This window comes from Triticum aestivum, chromosome 4D, assembly GCF_018294505.1.
Source record: "Triticum aestivum cultivar Chinese Spring chromosome 4D, IWGSC CS RefSeq v2.1, whole genome shotgun sequence".
NCBI lineage: Eukaryota > Viridiplantae > Streptophyta > Magnoliopsida > Poales > Poaceae > Triticum > Triticum aestivum.
In genome coordinates, this window is record NC_057805.1 from 213,850,633 (window position 1) to 213,860,739 (window position 10,107).

Here is a 10,107-nt window from a genome sequence, read left to right on the forward strand (position 1 = left end):
GGAGTCGGCCAGGCGCGAGCCGGCAGGGCGGCGGGCGCAGGCGGAGCCGCGGCGACGCGCTGCAGAGGAGGCGCAGAAGGAAAGCCGCGGGACGGAGCGAGGGAGCCGCGGAGGGGGCGTGGCTGGGTGGCTGGAGTGGCGCGGCGGAGCAGCGCTCGCTGGGCGCGTGGCTGCAGCGGTGCAAGGGGATCCCAGCGGACAGAGCAGCAACAGTGGCGAGGTTGAGACTGGGCTGCGACTAGGAGCAGCACCAACGCAACGAGCGCGACAGCGGCGCATGTGGTGGAGCGTTGTGAATGGTCGGGATTACATCTGCCTATTGTATGGAAATGGTTTGACCATTGTTTGACTTGCATCTAGCTAGCTTGTATAGACGATATATGGAGAAGCGAACGCGCGTTCCGGCCGGAGCAAGGCGCAGCACGGAGGGGAGCAGACGCGAGCGACGCGTGGATGGATGCGGCCGACCGAAATGAGGCCCCGCGCGCGGCGCGCACGCGGACTAACGGTCGGCGTTGCGGTGGTGATGACGAAGAGGCCGACGCGTCGCCCCTCGCGGCCGCTCCGGGGGAGTGTCGATGTCGGGCCCCCGAGCGCTACCGGAGAGACGACGGCGACACCATGGTGACGACGAAGATGCCCCCCCCCCCGGACTGCGAAACCAGCAGCAGCTTGCCCCACGGTGGGCGCCAACTGTCATGGTATTCTCACAGGGGGGTTGTGATACGACAGATGCCACAGGGTGGCTTAAGGTGAGGGAAAGACTGCGGCCGGAATATCCAGGGATGGTTATGCGAGTAGCATGCGGGGGTTTACCCAGGTTCGGGGCTCTCCGGAGAGATAATACCCCTACTCCTGCATGTCTGTATGTATGTGGTATATCTGCAGTACAGAGTGCTCCTAGAGCTGTATATGATGTCAGTGCCACAGGCATCTGGTTCGTATATGCATGGGTGTGTGAGCACAAGCATGTGTGCAGGTGGTCCAATCGCCTGGCCGGCTAGCCGTGGGTGGATGGATGAATGGATGCGTGTGTGTGCTAGCTAGCATGCATGCGTGAGTCCCCCTCCCTGATGGATGGATGGCTTGCTTTATAGTGTGGCTAGCTTACTATCTAAGCTAAGTGGTGGCATGGGCAAGGCATGGTGCATGTCAAGCTTGTCCCCTGGGTCACTTCATAAATAGTGCCCAGGGACAAGTGACACTAGACATGATGGCTGGGGTGATGCGTGCATAGTGCTCAGGTACAGCCATCTTGTCGGGGTCGCGTCGGGCTGCAGTTGACTTTGGCAGCCGGCTGGTTGGCGCAGCCGGCAGCCGACAGCTGGCCGGGTGGAGCAGTCGGACGGGGAGCCGGCAGGAGCGGCCGGGCAGTCGGACTGAGGGGCTTTGCTAGCCCCGATGTCTTGAATTATTGTCTCGCCGTCTTCAGGGTACCCGTGGTCAATTACCCCGACACAAATCATGGATTCTACATCTGGGTGTGACCTTCTTTCCTTCTTCGATGCCTACTCCGGGTACCACCAGATTTTCATGTCCAAGGAAGATGAAGAGAAGACCGCGTTTATAACCCCATGCGGCATGTACTGTTTGGATCCACTTTCACAAGAGTAGTGCAAATTGGTTTTGAAGCCCAGCTGCACAGGAATATTGAAGCGTACATGGACGTCATAGTGGTCAAAACTAAGGACCAATCAACTCTCATTCAGGATTTGGAAGAGACCTTTGCAAATCTGCGCAAGATCAACGTGAATCTGAACCCAGAGAAATGTGTGTTTGGCATTCCTTCTGGCAAGCTATTTGGCTTCTTTGTGTCCCACCGGAGGATACAGGCCAACCCCGACAAGATAAAGGCGATTGAGCAGATTCAAGCACCCAAGACGGTTAAAGATGTGAGGCGTTTGACTGGATGTGTTGCCGCGCTAAGTAGGTTCATCTCCAAGTCTGTCGAGCGTGCCTTGCCGTTCTTTAAAATCTTGAAGAAAGCAGGGCCTGTGGAGTGGACTCCGGAGGCGGACGCCGCGCTAGAAGATTTGAAGACCTATCTTTCCTCTGTTCCCACCTTAGTCGCTCCTAAACCACAAGAGCCGTTGTTGCTATACCTAGCGGCAATCAATCAAGTGGTTAGTGCAGCGCTGGTAGCACAGCGGGAGGTAGATGAAGGAGCAGCCGCGACTACCATCCCCTCCGGAGAGGAAAGTGAACTCGTCCCGGCAAGGCCAGGTGCAGATCAGAACAAGGAGGAGCGGGGCAACGGAGACAGTTATCCCCGGCAAGGAAGCGCCCCAAGAGTGGATCATGTACTTTGATGGTGCCTTCTCCCTCCAAGGAGCAGGGGCTGGCGTGCTTCTTGTCGCACCCACTAGAGAGCACCTCAAGTACGTGGTTCAGATGCAATTTCCTCGAGAGAAGGCCACCAACAAAACCGTAGAATTGAAGGACGCTTTGTCGGGTCCGGATCGCCACAGAGTTGGGAATCAAGAAGTCGATCATTCGCGGAGACTCGCAACTTGTGGTGAGGCAGGTGAACAAGGATTATCAAAGCACATTGATGGAGGCATATGTGGAGGAAGTGAGGAAGTTGGAGGAGCGCTTTGATGGATTGCAAACAGAGCACGTACCACGTGCGGAAAACATCATTGTTGATCATCTATCAAAGTGCGCTGCCCAAAAACTCCCTGTGGAACCAGGGACTTTTGTTCTCCATCTGACTCAACCCACCGTATCCCCGGCAACGATGGCCAGAAAGAGGAGGAAACTGGACTCCGACAAGCCTCTCCCGGCAGAGCTTCCCGAAGCCCCGGTAGAGAGCTTGGCATGAACAACTCACTTCACCCGGTAAGCAGCACCCTCCCGCCAAACTACCAGTCTTTGCGGTTGAGGCATGTGCTCCCGTGAACGAAGAGGTGCCGCTGATCCTTGTTGTCGAGCCTCAGTCTCCAACTTGGGCACGGCATATAGTCCATTAGCTCCAAACAGGAGAACTTCCCGAAGAGCAAGAAGAAGCTGAAAGAGTAGCCCGGAGAGCCAGTATGTATCAGTTCGTCCACAATATGCTATAGAAGGAGGCCCAACAGTGTGAAATTGAAGTGCATTTGCCGGGAAGAAGGAAAGGAACTGTTGGCAGAGATACACAAGGATATATGCGGCTCACATATTGGATCAAGGGCCCTGGCTGGAAAAGCTTTCCGACAAGGTTTCTATTGGCCCACGGCCCTTCAAGAATACCCATCAGCCTGCTCAAGCTCTCCAGACGATCCCTATGTCATGGCCAATTTCAGTCTGGGGGCTCGACAACTTGGGCCCCTTCCCCCGTGCTACCGGGAGCTTTGAATTCTTGTACGTTGCTATCGACAAGTTTACAAAGTGGCCGGAAGTGGAGCCTGTGAGGAAGGTGACCGCACAGTCAGCTATCAAGTTCTTGAACGGCTGCTGCAAGAAGGCCAAGACCGAGGCTCCCGGCAAGGAAGTTGTCGCGTGCACTGATTGCCGGGAAGCTACGGCTGCCGAGAAGGCAGGGAAGGCTGACTGGCCGTACTGCAAGATCCATCGGACCAACGGCCACGATGTCCAAGAGTGTCATCAGGTTGATCAACTCGTCAAGAAGCAGAAGGCTAAGTACGAGAAGCATGACAAAGAGAGAGACCAAGATGGCATCGGCGGGAAGGCCAGGGTGGCAGAGGAGGTCGCCGCGGTAAGGCCCCTCGGTATCAAGGGAAAACCGCCAGAGGCCATGTCGATGCAACAAACCCTGGGTCCGTTGCCCAGACTGTGCATAGGCACGAGAGCAAGATTACAACACGAAGGTCAGATTGGAGCGCAAGGGACCAGTCCTTCAAAGGACCGGCGTGCATCACAAGAGTACCAAGACTAGCCAGAAGAGCAAGATACTGCTAAGGGAAAAACCTCCCTTGCCAGGCACGCGAGCCTGGCAAGCATGGGGTTACCCCCTGAAGCAAGCCTTCAGGCCGTCCCGACAGGCCTGCCGGGGCTTACGGAGGCAGAACCACCCCACCGCACAACCTCATCACGACGCACGTCGTCGATCAGTGCGGTGTCAAGCTCCAAAGTGACTAAGTGGCTGCTATTCGCCTCATGGTAGACACTTCCTACAGAAAATACCTTCGAGCGACAACCGTCCTGCAACGTGTCAAGCAAGCAGGCGCAAAGCTGGCAAAACAGCCCGGCAGAGCCTGCTGGGCGAGCTGTAACGTGACATTGAGCGGCGCATTTAATGTGCTCTATCATCCTGTAGAGTTAGGTACAATAGCATTGTTTACTATCTAATCAGTGCATAATGACTGATTTGCCACTCTGGTGACCCCTTTATTTATAAAAGGAGGCCCAAGGCAACCGTAGAAAGGGTTGGCTAATCCACCCCCTCACACACTCATACGCGCGTAGCCGTTCTCGCCCCGAGGCATCCCTACCGGGCGAGCGTGTTGCGCTCAACACCATTTTTCCACCATCAATCCACCAAAGCAGGAGTTGGGTTTTACGCCTCACGGCGGCCCGAACCTGGGTAAAAACTGCCCATGTGATCTCTGACGTGCTGTTCCACGCTCCTTCGCTCTTTGTGCAATGTGCCATCCCCCCGTCGAACTAGAAAGGGGCTCTTGGTCCCATAGGTGGTCGTGGTTCCTACGACATCTTTGGCACGCCAGGTAGGGGGATCACTTGCACGAACCTGAAAGCGTGAGCAGGGCGTCATATTCATCACCATTTTCATCGTCGACGGCTCCCCTGGAGCGGGTTGACCCAGCCACTGTGCCCAATGGAGCCACTGGTCCTCAAGCGCCTTCACCGCGTCACCGTGCCATCCAAGTGGGTGGCTCGCAACAGCGAGGGCGTGACACAGTCGCCACTGGCACCGTCGGAAGCCGGGCGACGGTATGATCTACATCATCATCGCTAATGCCAAGCACTGCTACGGAGGCCATGGTGCGGGCTCGGCCGCCGATCAGATGGATGAATGGAGAGCCACCATTAGAGTCTGATTAGCTTTGCCGAGGCTGGGGGCTCACAGCGAGCTGGCCCGCCGCGGCCTCCCCAAGCAATGACAACTGCTCGCGCTGCTGGCCGTACGGAAGGGGCCACCCGCATGGTGCAGTCCCCACCACGGCAACCAGCACGGGAACTGCGGAATCAAGAACCTGATGACGTCTCAATGGCCTCTTCCGACCCTCGAGCACGTTCAAGCCAACGACGAGCCCCGCAGGACTGGTGGAGGGGAGGCGCGCGCATCGTCATCGAGCGACGCCGCGACAACCACCGTCAGACCAATGGGTGCGATGGTCTTGACGTCGACGAGCCTGTGCTCGAGGATAGCGGATGCCTGCCTTTTGATGTTGGGTGCCCTGCTTTTACTCGTGAGTTGCGGCAAGTCCGTTGGTCATCCGCTCACACGTTCAAGCCAGAGATACCGGAGAAGTATGATGGGAGGCTAAACCCAGCAGAGATCTTGAGCATTTACACCATCATTGTTCAAGCTGCAGGAGGAAGAGATGAGAAGGTGTTTGCCAACTACTTCCCTTCTGCACTCAAGTCCAATGTGAGGTCTTGGCTGATGCACCTGCCGGAGAACTCCATTTCGTCATGGGCTGACCTGTGCCATGAGTTCATTGGCGCCTTCATGGGCGATCATCAAGAACCAGGACGGCCCAGCGACTTGCAGCTTCTCCAACAGAAAGAAGGAGAGACTCTCCGCAAGTATTTGCAGAGATTCAGCAGGGTCCACAGAAATATCCCAAATATCCACCCGACGGCTGTGATAGCTGCCTTCCAATCCAATGTACGCAACCACAGGATACGTTCCAAGATGAATGTGCGGTTGCCCAAGGCTGTGAAGGAGCTTTACACCTTGGTGGACAAATGCGCTCGGATGGAGGAGGGAAGGAAAATCCCTGGAGAGGAAGATTGCATCGACATCGACTCAGAGGATGACGATGAATCCACCAGTCAAAAGAAGAAGAACAAGAAGCACAACAAGAGGCGCAAGGATAAGTTAGTGATGACCGTCGAAGGGTCGGGCACGCTTATTACCGGCAAGAAGGCTAAGGCTGAAGCCCGGCAAGGAAGCTGCCGTGTGCGACTGCCGGGAGGCTGCAGCTGCCAAGAGGGCTGGGAAAGGCGATGGGCCGTACTGCAAGATCCATCGGACCAAAGGCCACGATCTCCAAGAGTGTCATCAGGTTGAGCAGCTCGTCAAGAGGCAGAGGGCTGAATATGAGAAGCGTGATAAGGAAAAAGGTCAGAATGGCACTGGTGGGAAGGGCCGAGGCGGTGAAGCAAATCGCCCCGGCAAGGCTTTTCGGAACCAAGGAAAACCCGCCAGGGGCCGAGAGAAGGTGGTTTGCAATGATGAGAGTGATGGAGGGGATGAAAATGAAACCAGCGAGCAGGAATTCCAGAAGGCCATTGACGCCATGTGCATTGACGGGCATGCATCTTTGCCCTCCTCTCACCGCCAACTTAAACGGTGGGCCCGTGAGGTCAATTCCGTGGAGCCAGCGGCAGAGTCTCGGAAGCCGCTCAAATGGTCATGCACGCCCATCATGACGAAGAGGACCATCCTGACCGCACCACCGTGGTAGGGTGTTTGCCGTTGTTGGTCTCTCCAATGATTCACAACCTCAAAGTCACAAAGATGTTGGTTGACGGCGGGGCCAGGTTGAATCTGATTTCCCCAAAGGTTATCAGCAAGCTTCAGATAGCAGAGGAAGAACTAAAGGCCACGGGCACGTTTCAAGGAGTCAATCCCGGTAGGAGTCATCCTAAGGGAAAGATCATGTTGCCAGTGACATTTGGGGGAGAATTGAACTATTAGACTGAGAAGGTTATGTTTGACATGGTCGACCTACCCCTGCCGTACAATGGGATCCCTGGATGCCCAGCTCTGGCAAATTCATGGCGGCGTCCCACTATGCCTACAACACTTTCAACATGCCAGGGCCGGTAGGAGTCATTTCCATTCCGTCAGACGAGAAAGATGCAATCATTTGCGTGGATAAGATGTACCGGGACGCAGTCGCGGCAGAGGCCACAGCAGCAGCAGTCCCCGTCAAGGAAAGTAGAGGAAAGAAGAAGGATAGCAGGGACACCATCAAGGAATCCGAGAAGCTTACCTCTTCAGAGTGTGTTGCGCCTGTTGATGACTTGTCGGAGAGTTCCAACATCAAGAGATCCAACTACATTGCACCACATGTGAAGAAGGTCTCGGCAGGGCTGGCTAGCGTTGATGGTACCTTCACTATCAGTGCCACCCTTGATGACAAATAGGAAAGCGCGCTCATTGCCTTCCTGCGGGCAAATATCAATGTGTTTGCCTGGCAACCATATGATATCCTCGGTGTTCCCAGAGAGGTAATCGAGCACCACCTTGCCGTCTGCCCACATGCCCAACCCGTCAAGCAGAAGGTTCGAAAGCAGGCCTTGGAGAAGCAGCAGTTATCGCTGAAGAGATTAAGAAGCTTGAGGTAGCTGGTCTGGTCAGAGGAGTACTGCATCCGACATGGTTAGCAAACCCAGTGGTCGTACGCAAGGCTAACGGAAAATGGAGGCTTTGCATAGATTTCACATATCTCAACAAAGCTTGCCCGAAGGACCCATTTCCCTTGTCGCGCATCGACTAGATTGTGGACTCCACTTTAGGTTGTGATTTTCTCTCCTTTCTGGATGCATACTCTGGATATCATCAGATCTTCATGTCTAAGGAAGACGAAGAGAAGACCTCGTTCATCACCCCATGCGGTACGTACTGCTTCGTGTGCATGCCTTTCAGATTAAACTGTGTCGGGTCCACTTTTGCAAGAGCAGTCCAGATTGGTTTTGAGCCACAGTTGCACAGAAACATTGAGGCTTATATTGATGATATTGTGGTCAAGACCAAGGACAGATCAACCCTCATACAGGATTTGGAGGAGACATTTACTAATCTGCGCAAGATCAACTTGAAGCTAAACCTGGAGAAGTGTGTGTTTGGCGTTCCCTCCGTCAAGCTACTTGGGTTCTTCGTGTCCCATCGTGGGATCGAAGCCAACCCCGACAAGATCAAGGCTATCAAGCAGATCCAGGCACCCATGACAATCAAGGATGTGAGGCGTCTGACAGGGTGCATTGCCGCATTTAGCAGGTTCACCTCCAAGTCTGCCGAGCGCGCCCTGCCGTTCTTCAAAATTTTGAAGAAGGCAGGGCCCATGAAGTGGACCTCGGAAGCAGACGCAACTTTACAAGATTTGAAGACCTACTTGTCCTTTGTGCCCACTTTGGTTGCCCCTAAACCACAAGAGCCGCTGTTGTTGTACTTAGCGGCAACTAATCAAGTGGTTAGTGCAGCCCTAGTGGCACAACGGGAAGTAGAGGAAACAGAGAGTGAGCAAAGCCCGATAGGACTGGATGAGGATCAGGACAGAGAAGAGCATGGCAGTAGGGGCAACCCCAAGGACACGGCAAGGAAGAAAGTGGGGCAGCACCCAGTTTACTTCATTAGTTCCCTGTTACAGGGGGCTAATCGAGGTACTGTGGTGTGCAAAAGTTGATTTTTGGCCTCATCATGGCCTCAAGGAAACTGCGTCACTACTTCCAAGCCCATGAGATCACGGTTGTCACCCACTTTCCATTGCAAAGGATACTCCGAAACCCTTAGGCTACCGGCAGAATAGTGGAGTGGGCTTTGAACTTATCTAGCTTTGGCCTGGAATTTTAGAGCACATCAACAATTCAGAGCAAGGCATTGGTAGAGTTTATTGCAGAATGGACGCCAACCCCTGATGAAGAAGTACTGGAAACAGTTACCCCCGACGAGGAAGCGCCCCAAGAATGGATCATGTATTTCGATGGTGCATTCTCCTTGCAAGGTGTAGGGGCTGGCGTGCTTCTCGTTGCTCCCACAAGGGAGCACTTGAAGTACGTCGTCCAGATGCATTTTCCCCGGGAGGAGGCAACCAACAATACAACAGAGTATGAAGGGCTCCTTGCCGGGCTCAGGATTGCCACATAATTTGGAATCAAGAAGCTGATCACTCGAGGAGATTCACAACTTGTGGTGAAAAAGGTCAACAAGGATTACGAAAGTCCATTGATGGAGGCATACATTGAGGAAGTGAGAAGATTGTAGGAGCGCTTTGACGGATCAAACAGATCACGTACCCCGTGCAAAAAACAACATAGCTGATCATCTATCAAAGTGTGCTGCGCAAAACCTTCCTGTGGAACCAGGAACTTTTGTTCTCCATCTTACTCAGCCCTCCGTATCCCCGGCAACAATGGCCCGAAAGAGGAGGAAGTTGGACTTCGGTAAGCCTCTCCTGGTAGAGCCTCCCGGGGCTCCTGGTAGGGACCCTACCGGAAACAACTCCCCATCGATTGACGGGCTGCGCTCTCCTGCCAGGCCGCAGGTCCCCGCGGTCATGGAACGCGCTCCCGGAGATGAGGAAGTGCCGCTAGTCCTTGTTGCCGAGCCCAGACTCCAACTTGGGCAAGGCACATAGTCCATTTCCTCCAAACTGCAGAACTTCCCGATGAGCAAGAAGAAGCTGAAAGAATAGCCCGGAGGGCCAGTATGTATCAGTTTGTTGTTGACACTCTATACGAAAGAAGGCCCAATGGTGTGAAATTGAAGTGCATCTGCCGGAAAGAAGGAAAGGAACTGCTGGCGGAAATACACAAAGGCATTTGCGGCTCCCACATTGGATAAGGGCATTAGTTCGGAAAGCATTCCGGCAAGGATTCTATTGGCCCACATGTAACGCCCGGGGAATCAAGCTACAGTAATTCCCTGCTAATCATGCCACGTCACCTCGGTTACTGTTGTTAACCGTGCGATGATCCAAAACCGTTTCAAAATTCAAATTTAAATTAATGCCGACAGTAAAAAAAATTCAAAAAATTGAAACAAAAATGATCGGTGGGTGCCAAATATTACAAGGGTAATTATACTAAAGAAAACATATTTTTATAAAATGCCTAAATAAATTAAATTGAAATAAAACAGAAAAGAAAATAAATAAAAGAAAGATATTACAAAAAAAAGGAAAAAAACAAAAGGAGGAAGAACCCCCCCCCTGCTGGACCGCGGCCCAGCTGGCCATCGGGCCAACCAGGCCGGCC